The following is a 24887-nucleotide window of genomic DNA, read 5'->3' as shown; positions in this document are numbered from 1 at the left end:
TAGATCAGTTTTCAGATTCCTAATCACAAGTAATCGTAAGAATTTAATAGTTAGGTTTTCCTTTTCTCTTTAAGTTATAGGAGTATATCTGTAAAACCCAAACCACACTGAAGAAATTAGTATTAGATGACATAAATCTAGCTTTTATGCCAAATTAACGGTCTTTTCCTGTCATCACTACTATCATTAGTGTATGTTAGCTATTGATATATAACAAACCATTCCAAAACTTGGTTTAAAATAACCACCCATTTTTTATTGCTCATTAATCTTTGGATCAACTGGGTAGTTCTGCAGATTTGGGCTAGGCTTACGTGATTTTATATGGGTTTGCTTGTATTTCTTGTGGCTTAGCTGGTAGATTGGGTAAGACTAGCTTGGCTAGGGTAGTGGTTGGCAGCTGAGGTAACAGGGTGACTGAGCAATGCATCTCTAGGTATCCAGCACACTGGCTTGGGCTTGTTTCATGGTAGCAGAACATACTTCCAAGAGAGAGGTTATGGAAGCACGTAGGAGTTCCTGAGGGCCATGCTCAAAACTGGCAAACTATCATTTTCACGGTTTTCTATTGGCCAAAACATGTCATGAGTCCAGTTCAGATTCAAGAGGTGGGAGAAGACTACAAAGTTATGCAAAGGGTGTAAATATAGGGAGGCCTGCAGAATTGGCAGAACTTTTGCAATCAATCTCCCACAAAATTTCTGTAGTGCTTTTTTCGATTACCCAATCATATACTTTTTAAAAAACTTTTATTAGTGATAAGGCACCTATCCACTCCACTGTGTAGCTGTGCTATATCTACAACAGTTTTTATCTTATTTCTTTTACAGTTATAGCTTCCCCACATAATGCATATGGGTTCCCTAATTAAACAGTTGAGCTGTGTCCCCTTCTAGTTAAGAAAACTGGAAGAGATGCCTAAAATGGTCTTCTGTTTTAATCTGATTAAGTCTTCCTCTTTCCTTGAAGCCTTTTAATCTTGTTTTCTTCTCAGTCTGTTAATTTTTATTTCCCAGTATTCTGTTCTTTGGCTTGCTTACTGTTTTTCTCCCTGTCATTTTTTTTCTTAGTAGAGATGAAATTGTTGTAACAACAACAACAAAAAACCAGAACCACTTCAAAGTCTACAATTCAGTGGCATTTAACATTTGCAGTGTGCAAAGCAACACCTTTATCATGTTCCAAAACATTTTCATTACCTCAAAAGAAAAATCTGTATTCATTAGCAGCCATTTCCCTATTCCCTCCTCCCACAAGCCCCTGGCAACCACCAAGCTGCTTTCTGTCACTGTGAATGTACCTATTCTGGGCAATCGTTTGTTTTTTACCTTGTGTATCTGTTTATGTTCTTTCTACCTAGAGTATCCTAAATCCTATTAGACTTCTTCTGCGTTAGGTCCACTAATTTCTTCCCCCTCACAAAGATTGTATTCTAGAGTTAAATTAGGCTACAGTGACCCTTAGCATTCTGACTTCACTGAAACTGCTATTGTGTCTCTCAGGTTGTTTCTTCTCATTCTTTCCTGCAGGGTGTGGGGATGGGGAGGACCCTCCCCCAGTGTTAATATTTGGTCTTCATCCCTTTGTTCTTAGTCTTCCCACCTTTTTTCCTCCTGATCTTAACTACTTCTGTAATGAACCTAGACCTTTAGACCAGTTCTCTTCAGAATTCCAGACCTGCTGGAATTTCTACCCAGATGTTTCCTATTTACTTTAAACTGAACATGTTAAAATTGAAATAATTTTCTCTCCTCACCCTGTCTTCTTCCTTAAACAAAATGAAATCTCAGTATTGCTCTTCTTCCCATTTTCTTTCGTGGTAAATGGGACCATGATCGTCCATAGAGATCCCTGGGTTTGTTCCTAGAAGTCAGAGTTTGTTCCTCCTTATACCTAATTCTCTACCCCTAGTCATTCTTCAGGTCTATCCCACTCTTAAATATCTCAGGAATATCTATTCCTTTCCACTTCTGTAGCCCTCACTTTAATTTTTTTAATGTTTGTTTATTTTTGAAGGGGAAAGAGACAGAGTGTGAGTGGGGGGGTGGGGTGGGGGGTGGGGCAGAGAGAGAGGGAGACACAGAATCCGAAGCAGGCTCCAGGCTCTGAGCTGTCAGCACAGAGCCTGACGTGGAACTTGAACTCACTACCGGGAGATCATGACTTGAGCCAAAGTCGGACGCTTAACCGCCTAAGCCACCCAGGCGCCCACCCTGTCTGTAGCACTCACTTTAGGATCTTGTCACTCTTCTTAGACAAGGGTTCACAAACTATAGCCCACAGGCTAAATATAGCCAGCTGCCAGTTTTTGTGGATCAAGTTTTATTCGGAATACAGCCTTGCTCATTAGTTTAGGTGTTCGTTGTTTATGGCTGGTTTTATGCTACAAAGACAGAGTTGTGTACTTGCAGCAGAGCCCACATGGCCTGCAAAGCCTAAAATATGTACTGTCTATGGGCACCTGGGTGGCTCAGTCAGTTAAACATCCCAACTCTTGATCTCAGCTCAGATCTTGATCTCAGTGTTGTGAGTTCAAGCCCCACACTGGGCTTTGCACTAGGCATGAAGTCTACTTAAAAATTACTGTTTGGCCCTTTATGGAAAAGCTTTGCCTACCCTTGGGCTATACCTGATTTTCTGTCTCTAATATTGTCTACCCTTCTCTCCCGCCCTAGTTGAATATCAGAAGTTTGACATACATCCTCTTGCACAAATCTTTTGCTACTCATTCCTCACAGAATAAAATTTAAGACCCTTTCTTATCATAGCATAAAGCCCCTCCCTATTTGAAGTCTGACATTTCTGATTATTCTCTTCTTTGCTTCCTTCATACCTTCTACAACTTTTGCTGTACTTAACATACCTGTTGGGCTGTTTTATCCATTTAAGAGTATTCCCTAGTAGACCTTAAAACCAGCCTTGGAACAGGCCTGGAACCAGGCACTTAATACTCTTCAAGAAGTGTTTGTTGGCTGAATGGGTTGATTGCTTTTGTGTTTGTTAGACTCTTCCTAACTAGTCTGTCAAGGTAGGAATTAGGTCTCGCTGTACTTTTACATCCTTTGATTATATCTGAGGAAATGTTCGGCCCATAGTAGGTATCTATCGTTGTTAAAATTGATTTTGAATTATTACCTAGACAAAGTGAAGAGGTACAAAGATTCCTTTTGGGGAGAGTGGGCATTCATCAAAGTGAAACTGTCTAGCTAACCCTGTTGAAAAGAACTTGATTGACTTAATTACCAACTTTCCCCCTTGTCACATATAGGCATTTTTTCCCTCTGTACTTGGGAATTTGATTTTAATTGAATACTTTGTGCCATCCATTAGGCATCATATGATCTTTTCTATATAATACATCTATAAGGAACATTTAGGTAGAATGTGCTAAGAAGTTGAGAGGACAAAGTTATTCTAAAAGTACTGATTTGGTCTGGGTGTAAATGGGAACAGGAATAGATTGTTACTCTTGCCATTAGCTGTTAGTTAGCTATATTTTTTCTTTACTGGATTAGTTTGCCTATTTGGTGTGCATAGGTGCCAGTCCTGGTAGGATTCCTAGCCGCATCAGCAGAAGTAGAAGAAGTAGAAGTAGTAGAAATAGTAGTAGTAGTAATCACTTGTCTAGTGTTTTTCTGTGTGACAGCTGCTGTTTTAACCACAATATATAAATTAACTCATTTATAATCTATGAGATAGATCTTATCCCTATTTTTTAAATATATTTTTAAATGTTTATTTTTAAGAGAGAGAGAGACAGAGAGAGAGCAAGTTGGGGAGGGGCAGAGAGAGGGAGACACAGAATCTGAAGCAGACTCCAGGCTCTGAGCTGTCAGCACAGATCCCAACTTGGGGCTCGAACTCATGAACCGCTAGATTATGACCTGTGCCAAAGTCAGATACTGAACTGACTGAGCCACCCAGGGGCTCCATTATCCTTATTTTATGGATGAGCAGCCTGAGGCATAGGGAAGTGAAATAAATAAACTTGGCTAAGATAATATAGGTAGTAAGTAGCGGAACCAGGATTTAATCAAAGCTGTCTGGCTCCACACTACACGTTCTTGGTCACTGTGCTGGATTTTCTCTTTACGGATCATGGAATGATTTAAGTGCTTGGTTCTTGTATTCGTTGCATTTCTCTCTAAAACAGAAACTCTAAGATTTTGGGTCAGTGGGGAAAGGAGGAAGTACCAAATGGTTAAAGATTGATTTTTTTTTTTTAAGACACATAAACACCACTTTATATTTATCATTAGTTGTGGACTTCTTTTTAGCTCTATTCCATTTTTATCTTTTAAAGGCAAGAGTGTGGTTTTCTTTTGCCTTAACTTGTATGAATACAGAATATACGTACTAAATGATCTTCCTAAATGATCTGGCTTATGCAAAGAACTAAGCAGTAGAGGCAGCACATTATAATTGGAAAGTTAAATACATATAGTGAAACATAAAATCATGTATGTGGTTCTAGAAGATATAATTTTGTTTAGCTGTGAGGATATATAGTCCCTTGGCTTGGAATTATATTGTGGTAATCAAGGAGATCATCACTGGAGCTGGGTGGGGTTGGTCTTTTAGATGTTTCTTTTAGCAAACTTAAAAGAACACTTGGAGGTATAACTTACATACAGCAGATGGCATAAAGCCTAAGTTTGCAACTCAATGAATACATTACCCCTCATATCAAATGAAGTATAAAACAGTTTCATCATTGTTCAGAAGGCTGTCTTATGGCCCCTCTCAGTCAGTAAATACCCCACCCCTTACTTACCTTGTTTTATTTTATTTTTAATTTTTTTAATGTTTATTTTTGAGAGAGAGAGTGAGAGAGCGAGGGAGCACAAACAGGGGAGGGGCAGAGAGAGAGGGAGACACAGAATCTGAAGCAGGCTCCGGAATCTGAGCTGTCAGCACAGAGCCCGACATGGGGCTCGACCTCAACACACTATGAGATCATGACCTGAGCCGAAGTCGGACGCTCAACCAACTGAACCACCCAGGCCCCCCTGTTTCATTTTTTTAAACTGCATTTATTGCCACTTGGCATGTATTAGTTTGTCTTTCCTACTAGAGCATAAAGTTTATGAGGACAGGGACTTGGTTTTGTTCACTCTTTGCCCAGCATAGTACCTGACATACAGTAAGTGTTCGACTACTATTAGATTGCTACAAATTGATGAAAAATACAGAATTGTCCACTACGTACCGTGTTACGTGGTATACAGGTGCTGGTTCATGCTGAGGATAGATAATAAATTTTAGTTTTCTAGGAAGAGACTTTTGACATTCAGTATGATACTCAGACCAATTTTAAGAGGGAAATTGAGCCATGCTGACATTAGGTGTGCTACTAGTCTTTGCTCATGTGTATGTTAGGAAATATGGAAATTTGTTACCAGTGAGATCGATTGGATTGCCTTCTTGAGAGTATCTAATTTCTTACAGTTATCTGAGATTCTTAACTCACACTCTTGATAATCTTTTTGAATACCTCAAAGAGTTGCAAAAGACTAAATGCTGTTCTTCTGAGGAGAGAATTGTGATGGAAAAAGGATTGGTTTATTTGATCAGGTAAGACAGTTTAATTGTAGTTTAAAGGTCCTTTGTAGCACCTTAGTTAAAACAATGAAAATTCTGTGTTTTGATTAGATTTAAGATAACTAAAAAAAATTTTTTTTTTAACATTTATTTATTTTTGAGACAGAGAGAGACACAGCATGAACAGGGGAGGGGCAGAGAGAGCACAGAATCGGAAGCAGGCTCCAGGCTCTGAGCCATCAGCCCAGAGCCCGACGCGGGGCTCGAACTCGCGGACCGTGAGATTGTGACCTGAGCTGAAGTCGGACGCTTAACCGACTGAGCCACCCAGGTGCCCCTAGATTTAAGATAATTAAAGGAGTATGTAGTTTAGAAATCATTTCTAGTTACACTTATGTAGAGCAGAAAGTAATTTTGAGCTGAAAGTGACCTTAATATTCTGGTTCATGCTCTTGTCTGTCAAGTTACCCTCTTGTTTTACATTTGAGGAAACTGGGGTACAAAGAAGTTACGTTGTGTTCAAGCTTAGTACAAAGCAGCAATCAAACCAGTCTGTTTAACTCAGAAGTTAAAAGACTCTTTTGCAACATGTTGACAGTAGAATCATTTGGGAATTTTTGGAATCCTACATGAGTTAGGGTCCTACTCCCAGAGGTTTTTGTTTTTATTAGATTTGGGATGTGGGCCAGACATGTGTAATGAGATAATAAAAACAAAGTAAAATTAAAACTCAAACCATGCTATCCCCTTAGGTTTTTAATAATGAATTATTTTTCCAAGTGATACATAGTGTAGTGGTTTAGGACCATTGTGCTGTAATGCCTCCTTTCCTCTTCTCCCCTCTCTGTCTCTCCTTCCCCTCTCCCCTTTCCCTTCTTTGTAACTACTAGATTTTATTTCCTAGAGCAATTTCAGGTTTACAGAAAAAACTGAACAGAAACTACAGAGAATTCTCCTATACTCTCTCCCCCTACCCAGTTTTCCTTACTATTAACATTGTGTATTGTGTGGTAGTATTTGTTAAAATTGATGAACCGGTATTGATAGATTGTTATTAACTAAAGTCCATAGTTTATTATTCGTAACTGCCATTAGGCGCACTCTTTTTGTTGGATAGTTCTGTGGCTTTTGACAAACGCATAATGTTATGTATCCACTATTGCAATAGCATACAGAATAGTTTCACTGCCCAAAAAATCCTCTATGCTTCCCCTATTATTTGTATTCCCCCATCCCTGGCAACCACTAGTCTTTTAAATATCTCTATAGTTTATCTTTTCTAAAATGTCATGTAGTTGCATCATACAGTATGCAGCTTCTTTGACTTAGCAATAGGCATTTAAGGTTCCTCCATGTGTTTTTGTGCCTTGATAGCTCATTTCTTTTTATTGCTGAATAATATTCCACTGTATAACTATACCAAGATTTGTTTTTCTTACACTTATTGAAGGATATCTTGAGTCCTTCCATGTTTTGGCAAATCTGAATAAAACATTTTTATTACTATAAACATTTTTGTGCAGGTTTTTGAGTGGACAGGTTTTCAATTCACATGCATAAATATCCATGAGTGCAATTGTTGGATTGTATGGTTAAGAGTATGTTTGGTTTTGTAGGAAACTGCCAAACTGTCTTTCAAAGTGGCTGTACAATTTTGCATTCCTATCAGCAGTTTGTGAGCGCTCCTCTTGTTCTGCATCCTTTGGTGGTGCCAGTGTTTTGGATTTTAGTTGTCCTAATAGGTTTGCAGTAATATTTCATTGTTTTAATTTGCAATTCCCTAGTGAGATGTTGAATATCTTTTCATATGCTTATTTACCATCTGTATATCTTCTTTGGTGTTAAGTGTCTGTTCATGAGTTTTGCCTATTTTTAATCATGTTATTGTTGAATTTTAAGAGTTCTTTGTATGTTTGGGACACAAGTCCTTTATTAGTTATGTGTTTGACAAATATCTTTCCCCAGTTTGTGGCTTGTCTTTCCATTCTTAATAGTATCTTTTGCAAAGCATAAATTTTTATTTTTGATGAAGTCCAGCTTATCAGTTTTTCTTTCATGAGTCGTGATTTTGGTGTTGTACCTAAACAGTCATCACCAAACCCAAGGTCACCTAGATTTTCTCCTGTTATCTTTTAGAAGCTCTATAGTTTTGCATTACTTTATGTCTATGATCCATTTTGAGTTAATTTTTGTGGAAGGTATAAGCTCAGTTTCTATTCTCTCTCCCTCCCTCTCTCTCTTTTGTTTTTTTTTTGCATGTAGATGTCCAGTTGATGTAACACAATTTTTAGAGAAGATTGCCATGCCGTTTGATGTCCTTTTTCAATGGAGTATGCTCAAATGTGCATACACAAAATTGAGTTCTTATTATTAAAATAAGAAACCTGAGATTATCATCATTATTTTGACTTACAAAGCTTAGAAATACTGAGAAGTTAGTAGCTAGCATATTAAGTAAGAGCTTGGGCTCTGGAACAAGTCATTTCTTTTATTCAGATTCTGAATATGCCATTTACTAGTTGTGATCTTGGACAAATTATTTAACTGCCCCAACCTCCTCATCTATAAAAAGTGTTTTTATACTAAATAAATTCTGTGTACTATAAAGCATAAAGCATTTAGTATAGTGCTTTGCCTATATTATAGTTATGGAAAATTAATAATAATAATAAAGAGCCTCAAATATTTTGGATACTTTTAATTCACTAATCTCTGTTATTCCTTGTGGTGTGTTGTAAGGAAATAATAATATAAACAGGAATAAACAATATACTTGGACCTTTTCTATCATTATTGATGACTTTCTGGCAGAAGCAGATTTACATAAGGGAGCTTAATGAATGACCTTGAATAACCATCATTTAAAGAGTATAAAATGTATGGGGCGCCTGAGTGGCTCAGTCGGGTTAAGCGTCGGGGTTAAGCGTCCGACTTCCACTCAGGTCATGATCTCACAGTTCGTGAGTTCGAGCCCCGTGTCGGGCTCTGTGCTGACAGCTCAGAGCCTGGAGCCATCTTCAGATTCTGTGTCTCCTTCTATCTCTCTTCCCCTCCCCTGCTCATGCTCTGTCTCTCTCTGTCTCAAAAATAAATAAAAACATTAAAAAAAATTTTTTTTAAGTATAAAATGTAAAAACAAAAATGGTGCTTCATTCTTATATGCTCTGTTTTTTCTAAAAATCAATAAATACCATCAAATTGCTTAAGACTAAAGGTTATAGGTATAAGATGGTGAAAGAAGAGTTCTAGCACTTTATAAAATGTATTTAATTGCTTTGCATATGATGTATTATACACTATCTGCTTCGTTATATATTTAGAATCATTTCTTACTTTAGATTGTGTTTTAGTTCTTTAAGGTAATGTGTCTTCAGTTCTTCAGAATCTGTCACAGAATTTCTGGGCAGAGAAGCATGTGTTTCTTAATTGCTGTGGATAAGCTATTTCTTTAAAAGTGTTCTTTTCTAGTATCTTACTACTTGATTTTTTTTTTCCCCCTTAAGAGTAGATGGAGGAACCATTTGCAGTATAATTACGAAATGCCTGTTTTTAAAGTTCAGGCTAGGTAAGACAAAGGGATAAACTAGGGTCCTTTAGGGCAACACCTTGAATAAAAGCTAAGCAGTTCCTTATTTGCTTCAAGTAATTGCTTATGAATTGAATTATGGGTATATCCACACTTATATATTCAGCATTTCTGTGTATTTAGTATATAAGGTATTGGGGTGATAATTGTTTAATGCACTGATAAGAATTGTTGTCCTGCTGAGTTATCATAAAGTTTGAGTTTTTCAAAGCAAATTTGAGTTTTGGTTAAATTTATTTCTGTGGTACAGAATTTGTAAATGTGTCTTAACAGTGATTCTAAAATGCTTATTGATGCATGCTATTATTTTGATCTCTGTGTAAACAGTTCTTTTTTTAAAACTGCTATGTGGCATAGATTTGTTTTTTAAATTACTCTTTATTCTCAGTCATTTGGCACCTATATGAGTCATGGTAGCCCTTCTCTTTGATATTTAAATTGGTGATACCCTGAGGATGTTCAAAACAAAACAAAATAAAACAACAGAAGCTAGTGACCAGAATTAATTTAACAACATATTCTTAATGAGGATATCTTCTGAATTGTCAGAATAAACTAATAATTTATATTTTCCTGCTATATATTAAAAAAAAAACAACAATCAAGACTTTTTTTTGGGGGGGGGGGCAAATTGTACCTGATACTGGTTTTAGTCATTGAATCCACCATAGAGCACCAGCAGGCTACATACTATGTAAAGTACAGAGACTTTTTAAAGTACATTCCATTTAAGGGGCACCCCGGTGGCTCAGTCAGTTGAGCATCTGAATTCCGCTTGGGTTATGATCTCGTGATTTGTGGCTTCGAGCCCCGCATTGGGTTCTGTGCTGACAGCTCAGAGCCTGGAGCCTGCTTTGGGTTCTGTGTCTCCCTCTCTCTGCCCCTCCCCCGCCTGCACTCTGTCTCTCTCTCAAAAATAAATAAGTATTTTTTAAAAAAGGTACATTCCATTTATGATAAAGATATTCAACAAATGAGGAATAGGAGGGAACTTTCTCTACCTGATAAAGAGCATCTATGAAAAAACCATGAGTGTACATCACACTTAATGATGAAAGACTGACTACTTTCCCTTAAGATCAGAAGCAAGATAAACAACCTTCAACATTGAGGTTCTTGACAGGGCCTTTGGCAAGAAAAGGCATCCAGATTGGTAAGAAAGAAGTTAAAAGTATCTCTGTTGCAGACGTGTATAGAAAGTTCAAGAAATCCACTATTAAAAAAAAACTTTTTTAATGTTTATGTTTGGGAGGGAGGGAGGGACACAGAGAGAGGGAGACACAGAATCTGAAACAGGCTCCAGGCTCTGAACTGTCAGCACACAGCCTGATGCAGGGCTTGAACTCGGAAACGGGAATGGCGAGATCATGACGTAGGCCAAAGTCAGATGCTTAACCCGCTGAGCCACCCAGGTATTCCCAAGAAACCCACTATTAATCCACTGTTATAGCTGATAAATGAGCTCAGCAATATAGAGAATCAATGTAAAAAATCAGTTGTATTTTTATACAGTAGAAATGAGCAAATTATTGGAAAACCATTCCATTTATGGTAGCATCAAAAGAAATAAAATAGTTAACAAAATTAACAATAATTAATAAATTTAATGAAAGAATGACAAAACTTGTAGTATGGAAATTATAAAACATTGTTGAAAGAAATTAAGAAGACCAAAATAAATGGGAAGACATCCCATGTTTATGGACTGGAAGACATAATATTATTAAGGTGGCAATATGCCTCTAATTCCCAGATTCAGTACGATCCCTATCACAATTTCAACTACCTTTTTGCAGAAATTGATAAGCTGATCCTAAAATTCATATGGAAATATAAGGGATCCTGTATTAGTTTTCTAGGGCTGACATAAAGTACCCAAAAGTAGGTGGCTGAAAACAAAAGAGGTTTATTGTTTCGTAGTTCCAGAAGCTAGAAGTCCAAAATCAAGGTGTTGAACAGGTGATGCACTCTCTGACAGCTGTAGGGAAGAATCCTCCCTTGCCTCTTCTAGTTTCTGGTGTTTGCCAATAGTCCTTGGCATTCCTTTGCTTGTATATGCATGACTCCATTTACCTGGATATCTTCTCCCTGTGTGTGTCTTCACATTGTCTTCCCTTTGTGTGTTGTGTGTTTGTCTCTGTGTCCCAAAGCCCCCTTTTTATAATGAAAGGACACCAGTAATATTGGATTAGAGACACTTGAATAATCTCATTTTAACTTGATTATTTCTATAAAGCCTCTCTTTCCAAAATCACATTCTGAGGTACTCAGGTTTAGAACTTCTATGTAACTGTTTCTGGGGGTTGGTGGTGGGCGGGGAGTGAGGGGGACCCAATTCAACCCATAACAGAACCTGAATAGCTCAAAAAATCTTGACAAAAAAAAAGTTGGAAGACTTTTACTTCCCAATTTCAAGACTTATTACAAAGCTACAATAATCAAGACTGTGTGCAGCTGGCATAAGGATAGACAGATCAATGAAATAGATCTGAGTGTTTAAAAATAAACCCTTACAGTGCTTGTTTCGGCAGCACATATACTAAAATTGGAATGATACAGAGAAGATTAGCATGGCCCCTGCGCAAGGATGACACGCAAATTCGTGAAGCTTCTGTATTTTTTTGTATCGAAACCAATTTGACAACAATTTCATATAAAAAAAAATAAACCCTTACATTTATGGTCAGTGGTTTTGAAAAGGATACCAAGACAAGTTGGAAAAGAATAGTCTTTTCCACAAACAGTCTGGGACAACTGGATATCCACATGCAAAAGCGATGAAGTTGAGGGTGTCTGGGTGGCTCAGTCAGTTAAGTGTCTGACTCTTGATTTCTGCCCAGGTCACAATGTCATGGTTGATGGGGTTGGGCTCTGCATTGTCATTCTCCCAAGAGAATACCACTTGGGATTCTCTCTCCCTTTCTGCCCCTCCCCTGCTCCTGTTCTCTCTTAAAATAAACAAACAAACTTAAAAAAAAAAAAGCGGTGAGGTTGAATTCCTACTTCATACTGCATACAAAAATTATCTCAAAATAAATACCTGTGTGCAAGAGCTAAAACTAAAACTCTTAGAAAACAGGAGTAAATCTTTGTGACCTTGGGTTAGACAATGGCTTCTTAGCTATGACATCAAGAACACAAGCAACAAAAGAACAAATAAATTGAACATTATTAAAAAGAAAAACATTTATGCTTCAAAACACCACTAGGAAAGAGAAAAGACAATCTACAGAAAGGGAAAAAATATTTGCAAATCATTTATCTGATAAAGGACTTGTAGCCAGAAAATATAAGTAAATTTTACAACTCAATGAGAAAGACAAGTAACCCAATTAAAAATTGGCACAGGCATTTCTACAAAGAAAATATACTAATGGTCCATAAATATGTGAAAAGACATTTAACACCATTAGCCATCAGGAAAATTTAAATCAATACTACAGTGAAATACAACTTCACATACGCTAGAATGGCTAGAATCAGAAAGTCAATATCAAATGTTTGTGAGGATGTGGATAAATTGGAACCCTCATAAACTGGGAATCCCACCTGGGAATGTAAAGTGGTGCAGCTGCTTTGGAGAGCAACCTGTCAGCACCTCACAGTTACAGATAGAGGTATCATATGATCAGGATTCCACTGCTAGATATATACCTGTATGTCCATGTACATGAATGTTCATAGCTTTATTATTTATAATAGCCAGAAAGTAGAAACACCCGGTGTTCATCAGCTGATGAATGGAGAGACAAATGTGGTATATCCATACAATGGAATATTACTGAGTAATCAAAAGAAATCATGTAAAAAAAAAATCAAGACACACTACAACATGGATGAAACTAGAAAACGTTATTCTAAGTGAAAGAAGCCAGTCACTAAAGATGCATGATTCCATTTATATGTTGTGTCCACAATAAGCAAAACTATAGAGCTAGAAAGTAGATTAATGTTTCCCTGGGGCTAGTAGAATGGAAGGGTTGGGGAATGATGGCTAAGGGGTGCAGATTCTTTTTTGAGTAAGGAAAATGTTTTGAAATTGATTGTGATGATAGATGCACAATCCTGTGAATATGATAAAAGTCATTGAATTATACACTTTAAGTGGGTAAATTATATGTTATGTGAATTATAACAATACAGCTGTTTTAAAACATATTCCAGTTTATATGGTAATTTTATAAGGCTAGGGACACTTCATTTTAGGGAAACATGAATATTTAAATAACATAAGAGATGCTATAAAATGGTAATACATAAGCTGATATATATGGTTTGATGGTTTAGATCAGTGCTGTTGAGTAAAAATATATTGCAAGGTACATATATAATTAAATTTTTCTAATAGCCACATTAAAAATTAAGTAGAATTAATTTGGGTAATATATTTGATTTAACCTAGTATGTAAAAAATTAACATTTCAACGTGTAATACATATAAAAGTTATTGAAGTATTTTACATTCTATTTTTTATACTAACTCACCATCTCTTATGTATTATAGCACATGTCAATTCAGACTAACCACTTTCAAGTGCTTAATAGCTCAATTTAGTTTAGTGACTGTTGTGTTGAAAAGCACAAGTAGAGTGAGTCAGTGTGACTCCACAGGAAGTATAATCAGGGTAGTTTAGAATGATTAGGAAAACATAGAGAAGATGATACTTGAATTTATTTTGGTCATTCATTCATTTACTGGTTCAGTCATCCATTAACCCAAGAGATTTTGAGCTCTTTGTATGAAAACTGGTGGAAAAATGCAGACATGTCTTATCTCCTAGTGGAAAGTACATTGAACAGTTAATTACACAATTATTTAATTAGAGGAGGTTGCTTAAGAAATCTTTAGTGGAAAGAGTATAGGCTTAGAGTTAAATATTCCCTGGGAAACAAAAGATGATGATAACTGTGTTGTGGGATTGGTGGGAGTAAGTGAAATACAATATGCCCAACATTGTACTTGTTGTAAAGTGTTTAATAAATACTACTTTTTTCCTTCTCTCCTCCCATCTTGTGCTGTGCTCCTTGTTGACTGCATAAGTCTGGGCGTGGGACAAAGAGGCTTAGAACGTGGCAGAGTCCAAAAACAAGCTGGTTATCCAGGGACTCAAATGAGTTCCTTTTTTTTTTTCTTAATTCCTCCACTTTGTTTCACCACAGAGTCCTGCTCCTTGAACTCAGAGCTCAGGTTTGTGCTGTTAGTACTAAGGCCTACTTAACAACCACTGTTAAATAGGTTTTTGTGGGCTGCTTTAAGAATATAAATTACTGCTGGGGCGCCTGGGTGGCTCAGTTGGTTGAGCATCTGACTTCTGCTCAGGTCACAATCTCACAGTTGTAAGTTCAAGCCCCGCTTTGGGCTCTGGCTGACAGCTCAGAGCCTGGAGCCTGCTTCGGATTCTGTGTCTCCATCTCTCTCTGCCCCTCTCTTGCTCATGCTTTCTCTCTCTCTCAAAAGCAAATAAACATTAAAAAATTAAAAAAATATAAATTACTGCCTTTTCTGGAAATTTTTTATCTGTGTATTTCATTCCAAAAAATTGTATTAGTTAAAATGTGGAACTCTGCTAAATTAGTTAATCGTCTGTCTCTTGTTTATTCACATATGTGAGCGTTTTAGAAATATTTTGAGAAGTGTTGAAATGATAACTTTTTGAAAATCCAGACCCTCCTGTTAGATTTCTTAGCATTCTGGTCCTTAAATTTTTACATTTTAAGATCTCTTAAAACTTTACCGTATCCTTTTATAGTAAGGATAATTAAATATAAATATTAAATGTAGTTACATTATGCTTGAGATGAGGAATTGTAGGGACATTATTATTGTGTATTAAGAATTTAGATTGGGCAGCTTTTAGTTTTTTGTGTGTTAGCTCTATGGTTGTGAGTAAGCCCATTCATTTACTGATTGGGCTAATGATGTAGTTAGTAGTATGCTTAATATGGTCAGGATATTGTTTGTGTATTTACCTATTTACAGACTATGATAAGTGGTTTTTAAAGGAAAATAACTAGTTACTGTGAGAGGATAATAACAGAGGAAAATTACCTTAGATTTGGATAGTTCTAGACAAGGTATCTGAAGAAGTGACATGTAAGCTGAAGCCTAAAGGATAAAAAAGGAATGGGCTAGTGGGCTAGAGAAAGAACATTCTGGACAAAGTGAAACATCATATAAAAAAAGTCCTAAAGAGGCAAAGAGCTTTGTGTATTCAGTAAATCAAAAGAAGCCTTGTATAACTGATGAATGATAGTGAGCAAGGGGAAGAATGGCATGAGATAAGAATCAAACCAAATCTTGCAGAGTCTTGTAGAACATTTTGAAGCTTTTAAGCGTTTAAATCAGTGAAACAAGATAGACAAGTGTAATTCTGAAGAAGTGGGAAGTGGAATATAGAGGTCTCTAAAGGTTGAAAGAGTAGTCTGGGCTACAGAAATAAATTGGAGGGGTGCCTTGGTGACTTAGTCTGTTAAGCATCCAACTTTGGCTCAGATCATGATCTCGCAATTCATAAGTTTGAGTCCCGCATCAGGTTCGTGCTGACAGCTCAGATCCTGGAACCTGCTTCGGATTCTGTGTCTCCCTCTCTCTCTCTGCCCCTCCCCTGCTCGTGTTCTGTTTCTCTGTCTCTCAAAAATAAATAAACATTAAAAGGCAAAGTAAATTGGAGAACCAACAGTTCTCAAATGATAGTATTTTAAATACCATGTATTTAAAGTTCTGGAAATGCCTAATAATTTGGGGAGAGTATAGAGACAGAAGAGAAAGGGGATCTAGGATCAAAAGGGATCTAGGAGTTCTAGAACTCCAACATTTAGAAGTTGGTAGAAGAGGAACCAACATAGGAGGGCCTTAAGTAATCAGGAATGTTGTTGTGGATGACCAAAGGTCCTGAAATGGCAATAGGGAGCAAGGAGGACATTATTTTGAGATGTGTGAAGGAAATGAATAACCTCAGCCTTTGTGAGATTTATGAGGTAGTTACATTTTCCTTAAGGAAAGAAGGTGGTGTTTGGTAGGCATAGAATGTAATTCAGAGAACATTCTAGAAGGGGTAGGGTTGAGGAGTCAACTCAGAAAAAGATATATAGAGTAGATGGAGGAATATATAATTACGAATGGGAAAGGCTTGCATTTTTGGTGAAGATTTAGGTAAACAAGGGTATGATGTGATAGATTTAGTCCTTGAAGTCTTTGGTAAGCTGAAGGGATCTATGGCATTAGTGGTGGGGTCTGGACAGTTTTAAATAGTTTGTGGGAGGAGGAACCAGTTTTTGGTGAGTTAAGTTGGTGTTAGCAGGTTCCATTTGTGATATGGTGAGGCTCTGGGCTGGCCTCTTTAGTACTTTCATTTGTTAAATAGTAATATCTCATTGATTGTTTTAGGATTTAAATGAATAGTCACAAAGTGGTTCATAGAAGTTGAGTCTGAGTACAGATATAGCCCTTCAGAAAATCTTTTAAACATACATCATTAAATGATGCATGATTTCCAAGCTTATTTTCTCGTATTCTTTTCTGTATTGAGTACAAGAATTAGTGCTTACTTGAAGAATAAATGTTGACTATGAATGAGGCACTCAATCCGTTTCTTCATAATGTTTTTATACTCAAGGATAAATCATTCAAGTAGTAGACATTTGCTCATTTTTACTTAAAACAGTTCCTTAAGCATGCTTGGACTTTTTAGAACCAGTGAAGAAATGTTAGATTATAACAATAATACTTTTATGAAAAGAGTTATCTTTTTAGAACTTGAAGCAGATTCATCTTAAAAAAATTTACATGCTTAATTGTAGAGAATTTGAAAATTATAAAGAGGTAGAAAAAAAATAAAAATTTACCTGTATTCTTACTATGCAGAGCAAGCTGTTTACTTTTTGGTCTTCTTGTCTGCCTAACATTTGTGTTCCAAATTGGGATCACATAGTACATAGCAGTTTTGTAACCTGCTCTTTTGTATAATCTTACATCATGAATATTTTTTTTATAGCTTCCTTCAGTATTCTTTGAAAATGTAATTGTAATGGGTGTTAAATATTCTGTTCAGTGTGAACATACATTTATCTAATGATTTACTATTGGGCGTCTAGATTGGTTCCAATTTAGTGATATTATATACAGTGCTTCAGTGAATATCTATATATAAGTCAATCATTTTTTTCTCAGTTTTTTATTACTTCTTTTCCTCCACCATATTCCTAGACAGGGAAATACTGGATGAAAGGCATTGTTGTTGGTGCTGCTGCGTTTAAAGAAAATTACACTTAATCAAAACAGGATCTCATATAAAATAAGACCTCATATTTAACAATATATATGTATATATTTGGGTGTGACATTATTGCTCTATTCCAACAGTGGTTGATTTTTTTAAATGTTTTTATTTATTGAGAGAGAGAGAGAGACAGAGCAAGTGGGGGAGGGGCAGAGAGGGAGAGGGACATACAGAATCCAAAGCAGGCTCCAGGCTCTGAACTGGCAGCACAGAGCCTGATGCGGGGCTTGAACTCACAAGCTGTGAGATCATGACCTAGTGAAGTTGGACACTTGACTGAGCCACCCAGGTGCTCCTACATACCATAAAGTTTAAAATTTTGATTTAAAGCGTACAATTCAGTTACTTCTAGTATGTATATAGGGTTGTGCAACTGTCGCCATAATCTAATTTTATAACATTTTCATCATCCCCACAAGAAATCTCTTAACCCATTTGCAGTCACTCCCCTTTTCCTCCCCACCTCCCTCCCCAGCCCTAGGCAACCACTATTACCTTTTGTCTCTGTAGATTTGCTTATTCTGGACCTCATACAAACAGGATCATGTAATTAATATATGGTCTTTTGTGCTTGACTACCCTTCTTTTATTACCATATTTTGCTAAACTCCATCAGTGTCTTTCTTTTTCTGTGCCTTTATTTTCCCACCTCATTGTTCCCAACCCCCTTCACACCTTTGAAATTTCAACTGAAATACCACTTGCTCAAGGCAACCCAACCATGATTAGATGCTAGATCCTTCATTATAGGCTCCATTGCATTCTGTAATTCTCTTTTATATAGTCGTACCTCCACTAATATATAACTGGGCAAATATTTGTATGAATAATATTTGCTATTCTTACTAGGTGGTAGGTCCATGGGAGAAGGGAGTTTGTAATTTATTGTTGCGTTTTCACAGTCTAGGGAGAAATAAATACTTCAGTGAATATATTCAGGTGCTCAACCCACTAGAAGGGGAAAAAAGTTTTCAGAGGAGAGGGAGGGGGTGTATGTGTATTATTAACTATTAATGTAGCAACACTACTCATAGTTGAAAATGGAAGCTGAAAAATTAGAAAATTAGTGGTTAATTTGGCTTTGTGTATGTGTATTAGATACTATAAGAATTGTCTGTTTACACTCTCCCAGAAATATGAATCTGGGAAATTTCTTGTAGGAAAATTTAAGACTCTCAGTGCCTAGTTAATTTTTGGAGTCCATTTATGTTGTTGGCTAGGTTATCTGGAATTTTTACTCCACCCAAGAAGTCAAATAACACAACTAAAATATTCTCTTTTTTATTTGGAATCCATTTCTTCTCTGTCATGGTGCGTTGATTGTTAGGTACATTTGTTCTCTTGCTTAATGTTTACTTTGCCCCCTTTTGAGTAATGTACGTACTTGGACAGAGGAATGAACTATGCGGGTTGTGTGTATGAGGTCTCAGTATAGGGTAAATAGTATTTTTCTTCTTGATGAAATTTAAAGTAAGACTTTAAGAGTAATGGGTTAGATGGCTTTCTGTTGACCTTGTTGATCTGTGGGACTATTTATTAAATCTCTGAAGTCTTAAACTCTACCTACTGTGGAACTCTTCTATGAGTATGTAGTTTCAGTTTTTATAATGGAAATGGGTGAGAAAATAGGATGGCTCTACAGATACTTATTTTATAGCTAACTTTTATTAACAATACATTTCATCTATGAAGCGCAAATGTTCTACAGAATGGAAGGCTGTGTTGGATGGAATCTCAGAGAAGCTCAACTTGAAAAAATTTTCGGTGGAATCTTGGTCCTGTTATTTGCATATGTTCATACCAGAATTTTTTTTTTTTTTTTTTTTGGTGTTTGTTTTGTTTTGTTTGTTTTGTTTGTTTTTTTGAGAGAGGGAGAGAGAATCTCAAGCAGGCTCCACGCTCATAGCGTGGAGCCTGATGCATCAGCGTGGAGCCTGCTGCAGAGCTCAAACCCACAAACCATGAGATATGACCTGAGCCAAAACCAGGAGTCGGATGCTTAACTGACTGAGCCACCCAGGCACTCCCACACCAGAATGTTTTTAAATATTTTTATAATTTTACATGAGTAAAAAGTTAATTTAGTAATCTGGGCATTCAATAGTATCTTTTCCCCTTTGACCTTTTCTTTAGAAGCAGGTTGATACATTAGTAATAGAGTCAACACTTAGAATTAAAACAGCTGTTTTAATGTGGCCTTTCTTTATTTAGTTTGTGATCTCTAATAAGTCTCTTAACTTCTTAGAGCTTCAATTTCCTCATCTGAGATGGAGGTAATTTCATGCACCTCACAGGATTAAGATGAGGTGCATTAAAGAGAGGTTTTTAGAAAAAGAAAAGATTAAGAAAGGTTTTAGTGAAAATAATTGGTAAGGCATCTGGCTCTTTTGTGTAGTAAGAAATACTGAATCCAAATTTTGAATAAATAATGAATCTGGTTTTCTCAATAAATAAATTTTCTTTGAACAGAAAGCTTCATAAAGGAAGGGGCTTTGTTGTCTTTATTTATTTTTTTGTCTTACTCATTTTTGTGACCCTAGTTCTTAGCACATTCTGGTACACAGAATAGTGCTTATTAAGCATGTGATGGATTAATCAATAATGACAATGTATTTGAACCAAAAATTCTATCATATCATCATTACTTTTCTGTTCTCAAGATTTTTGAAACTTTTTGTCAGCCTAATCACCATTAATATGAGAGAATACTTACAAAATAGAAAGGATATGCATGCCATGAGCATATATGTGAGAATTAATAATATACAAAGCCACCTAAGGAGTGATTTATTGAAGTACAAGTATTGGAATTATAGGCTTGCATCCCTTTCTCTTGCTTTCATTTTAAATAGTACTCACTTTTCCACTGATTTTCTTTTAAAAATGAGGTTATGTTCCAGTGCTTCTGCAGAAGCACTGTGGAGGTATGAATAAAAAGAAATTTAGCCAGTGGTGTTAGCAAACTGGTGCGGGTCCTGCCCTGGTTTATTATTAGGTCAAATAAGTAACAGTAGGAGATGATAAAGACCATCTGAAAAGGGCAAGGCTAGGAATGTAGTTGTTTCCCAAGGACAAAAGTTCTTTTTCAAGAGAAAGTGTTTCCTATCTTTAAGTCCTCTTGACTTCTGTCACTTTAAGTAATGAGTCAGCAGTGTGAGAAGTAGTCTGCCCTGGCATGGGGAGTATCCAGCATATGCTTCTCTGATCCCCTGGCAAAAGGATTAGCCATACATCTTAGGCAGTGACAGAACCAAAACTTACTATAGTCCCACTGTGAGTGTAGGACTGTGTCATTCCAATGGTACAGTTAGCATCCCTTCTAGCAGAGCCTTGTAGTGAGAAATGCTAAATGGACTCTGCTTTGTGAATTTACCCGGTGGATCTGTCAATACTCTTCTGTGGAGACATGGGCCTAGGATTTGTCCTTTGTCCTACTTGAAAGGTATTGCTAGGTTCTCTAAAGTCCATTTTTTTATGGGGAGAGTATTAGGGGATGTTAAACTAGTTTTAGAAAGAGGAAGAGGGGCACATATAAAAACCCAATATGGATTTGATTCCAACTAATTAGAATCAGGTGGGACAATGTTACTTAATTTATTTTTCTTTTAAGCATATTCCTTATTAGCTATAAATGTAGCATCATTACTCATATAGTTGTAAATGTAAACTAAAATTAATTTGAAAATGTGTGGTGCCTCTTGTAGAAATGGAATTAATATAGGATTTATACCTGGTTATTTTATTTTTCACATTAGTGAGATTCTTGTAAAACTCTTAAGGGGGTACCCTACCTTATTTCTACTTTAACAGTTTATTAAGTTAAAATGTAATATCTTAGGTGTATTTTCCACCAAGATTATACAGAAAAGTCTTAACCTGTAAATAAATTGTATTCTAAAAGTTCATCACTTGTTTTGGGGGAAATTAGAACATATTTTTCCTTTACAAGTTTTGTTAAGTATGTAAAATAAAAATGGCTAGGTGCTAGGCAGGCTATTCTACAAAAGCCTAAGCCATAATTAGCTCAGAGAGCTACATATTTATAGTGAAAAATAATAGTAAACAATAATATTGCAGGAGTATTACTTTAACAAAACTATTAAAAAAACCTAATTTTGAAACTAGTTTTGAAAACTAGTTTTGAAAAATTCTCTTGAATGCTGGTAGTTGATTGATAAAAAGATTTAATTTGAGGGAGATAAGGAATAGATAGAGACTTGTGTGATGCTGACAGATCTTTCTGGTTACTTTCAGGAGCTTTATAGGTTGATGGCATTGGCTTTTCAACTCATGGCTTTTAACTTTCTCTTGACTGGTGTAGAGCAGAAGTGCTATCCTTTTGCTTACCAGCTGTGGTTAAGGGGTCCTGTCCTTCTCCCCCCCCCCCCCCCCACTGCACCCCAGCTCTTGAGTGGAATGAAGAGAGTAGGGAAGAGAGAGAAAGATTTTCCTCTAAGATTTGAGAGGAAAAAAAAAAAAGATGATGGAAAACCCTAGGATGTTGCCTGAGGTGGATTTAATTGACAGAAGAATAATGCAGGCTTAAGGGGAGGGAACAGTGTTAACAATATGAGGATTCCTGTTGGGGGAGAGAGAAGATGGTTAAGTGTGCTGGGTTAGACATCCTTGTATTGGTCAGTAGGTGCTCCTGAGTATCTTTGGAAGCTGTTTAGAACTAGGTATGAGGAACAGTGAGCTATTTTGATGTTTATATATGCATATATTTCAGAGTTTTTCATGATGTGGAACAGCAACCACCACCCAAATAATTGTATACATTGGAGTATTTTTAAAAAATTTTTAAATGTTTATTTATTTTTGAAAGAGAGCACAAGCCGGGAAGGGGCACAGAGAGAGAGAGGACAGAATTCAAAGTGGCTGCAGGCTCGGAGCTGTCAGCACAGAGCCGGACCCGGGGCTCAGACCCACAAACCATGAGATCATGACTTGAGCTGAATCAGATGCTTAACTGACTGAGCCACTCAGGCGCCCCAGTGGGGTATTTTTAAAATAATAAATTGAATTCTTCTTTTTCTTCTTGTTCTTTATCTTCTATTATCTTTAAACTTCTGAAAAGTAGAATAATGTAGGCGGGAGATTGTGATGTAGAGAGATTTAGTCTTCACATTCCTTTTTCTGTTTATTGATTAGAAAAATCATGCTTTCCTGCTTTTTCAGATCCCAGTATTTCTTATTTAGAATAAACCAGTCTAAAAAAAAGCAGGAAATGCTCTTTGTATCCCAGCAAAAGTAGCAGGTGTTAACCAGTGGATTATTACTTTGTATTCTGATACATTTGCTCAGGTGCTTAAGTGTTTGTTGTCAGTTCATTGATTTGATTTTCCTCAGAATTCCAACTCTTCTTGTACTCAATTTAGATGATTTGTCTCTCAGGTAACCTTATATCTCAGACAAAATGAAGCAGTTTTATAGTAAAAGATATTTTTGCAGTACATATTAAAAAATGTGAGGACATTTACTTAAAATGTATGGTTATACTGGACAGTTATTTTTGTGACTATTTTGGAATAGAAGTAGATGGCTTGATTTGTTTCCTTCTATTTTTGGTATTGGAAAGTGTACTAAACTTGGGAGTTGGAGGAACTGGGTTGTAATTTTCAATATTACTGTATAAGCTAGAGCAGTTTTACTTATCTTTTGAACTTCAGTTCTCTTTTCTCCATTTAGTATTGATTCTACCTCCCTCATAGGACTATTGCCTGGCTAAAGTGAAGTAATGGGTGTAAACATGTTTATAAACTGTAAGGTGATTCATAATTTGTTACTATGTAATGATGATGAGTGATGGTCATGTGTGGTGATTGTCAAATCTCTGAATTTTGTGTTTGCATTTTCTTCTCTATTGAATGACCCAACCATTTTGAGAGGTGTTGATAAGAGTCCTGTGTCATCTTAGAAGAGTAGTTAGAGGTTCCTTCTTTAGTGACTTTTAGACATTTAGTGGTTTCCAAAGTAGAGTGGAATCTTGGATGAATTCATTCACTTATAAATAAATTAATATTTTACAGCCTATGTGCATAAAGCATAACATGGGGCTACAGCAATAAACGTGTGATAAACATGATTGTTGTCCTCATAGATTGGATAATATCCAAAGCATATTGGACCAGTTGAGAATAAGCAAGTCTTCTGGGGGAAAAGAAATCCCATCCTGCCTTCTTTCTGCACTAGTGTTTGAAATTTAACAGAAAATTTTAGTTTTATAACTTCCACTTTAAAATGTGTGTAAAGATGTGTGTAAATTTGTATACTTTGCTGTAGGAAAAGCAATTTGAATTTACAGGTGGGGATAACTTCGGTGCATAGTTCAGGGGAAAGCAAGGCAGTGCGCTGTTACATTGCAGGGATCTGAGTTGTCAGAAGGCAGTATTGAGGATAATGGGGGTATCTGGCAGGCTGAGAAAAGACCTAGTTCATTAAAAAAAATGTAGAGTGTTGATATGAATTTTACACTCACTTAAAGGCTAAAATAAAATATATCAGCTTTGTTAGGGCTTGTTTTCTGGCTTTCTTCTGGACTTGTTGCTGCTCAAGACTCAAGTTGTCAGAAGTGTGACCACTGGATCAGTGAGTGTGTTTTGTAAAGTAATTATTTATTCCTTTTGTCTAAGTGTTTTCCATTTACTCTTTCTACTCATGTACCATATACATATTCATTTTTGTCATATGATAAACTTCATCATTAAGAAAAATTTAAATATACCCCTTATTCCAATCTCCCTCCCCCAAATTTGGGCAGTTTGTAAATCAAACAGACAAATAGATTTAAAACTTAAAGATTCTAATGTAAATTCCTAAAAGCTGAAGTTCTTATACACATCCTGCAAGCCTTTTAGACTTTCATGGAAAATAAACCTGTCTCTAAAATGCATCTTGATATTGTTTCAAGTGAGGGTTTAAGACCAAGTGAAATATTTATTCATTTGGGGTTTGGTTTAATTTTATTCCAATTCACTGGAGTCAGAGGAAAAATATGCTTGATTCCAGGTCATGGTTCAAAAGTAAAATAATATTTAAGTTCAGGCTGTTGAAAATTGGCAGGATTCATTCTGGTTTTTGGTTTGTTTGGTTTAAAGTAAAATTAGGTTTTTGAGAGAAGAGAAACATTTTGAGTCAATTAAAATTAGTTCAAAAGGACTATGGATATTTTGAGTTAAAACTTTTGAGATACATACTTTTGGCGGTAGATACCTCAGAACCTTTTGTAAAGTATTTCAGATTTTCAGTTCTGCTGAAAATAGAAAGTTGATTTTGGGACCTCAACGCCTGTGTTGTTTTTTAGCATGGATTTAAAGCAAAGTAACATTGTAGGGTACAGGTTTTAGTTCTGAATCCTGTGGGTGCAACCAAGGGAGTTACTTCGGGTAAGTTATGAAACCTTTTCAGTTACCTTAGTTTCTTCCAATTTTTTTTTTTAACGTTTATTCATTTTTGAGGGACAGAGCATTAGAGGGGGAGGG

General features: G+C 36.3%; 1 protein-coding gene and 1 non-coding gene across 5 annotated transcripts in view; both read left to right on the top strand.

The window, feature by feature from the left end:
• Positions 1-24887, top strand: part of GSK3B (glycogen synthase kinase 3 beta) — a 194140-nt gene that overhangs the window by 32420 nt on the left and 136833 nt on the right. The gene's annotated exons all lie outside the window — the stretch shown is intronic.
• LOC122230783 lies at positions 11643-11749 on the top strand. The gene has a single exon (XR_006207868.1). It is a non-coding gene; the product is annotated as a U6 spliceosomal RNA (small nuclear RNA).

The sequence above is a fragment of the Panthera tigris genome, chromosome C2 (genome assembly GCF_018350195.1).
Source record: "Panthera tigris isolate Pti1 chromosome C2, P.tigris_Pti1_mat1.1, whole genome shotgun sequence".
NCBI classification, from domain to species: Eukaryota; Metazoa; Chordata; class Mammalia; order Carnivora; family Felidae; genus Panthera; species Panthera tigris.
Note: the sequence above shows the minus strand (reverse complement) of the source record. Positions and strands in the feature narration are given on the sequence as shown.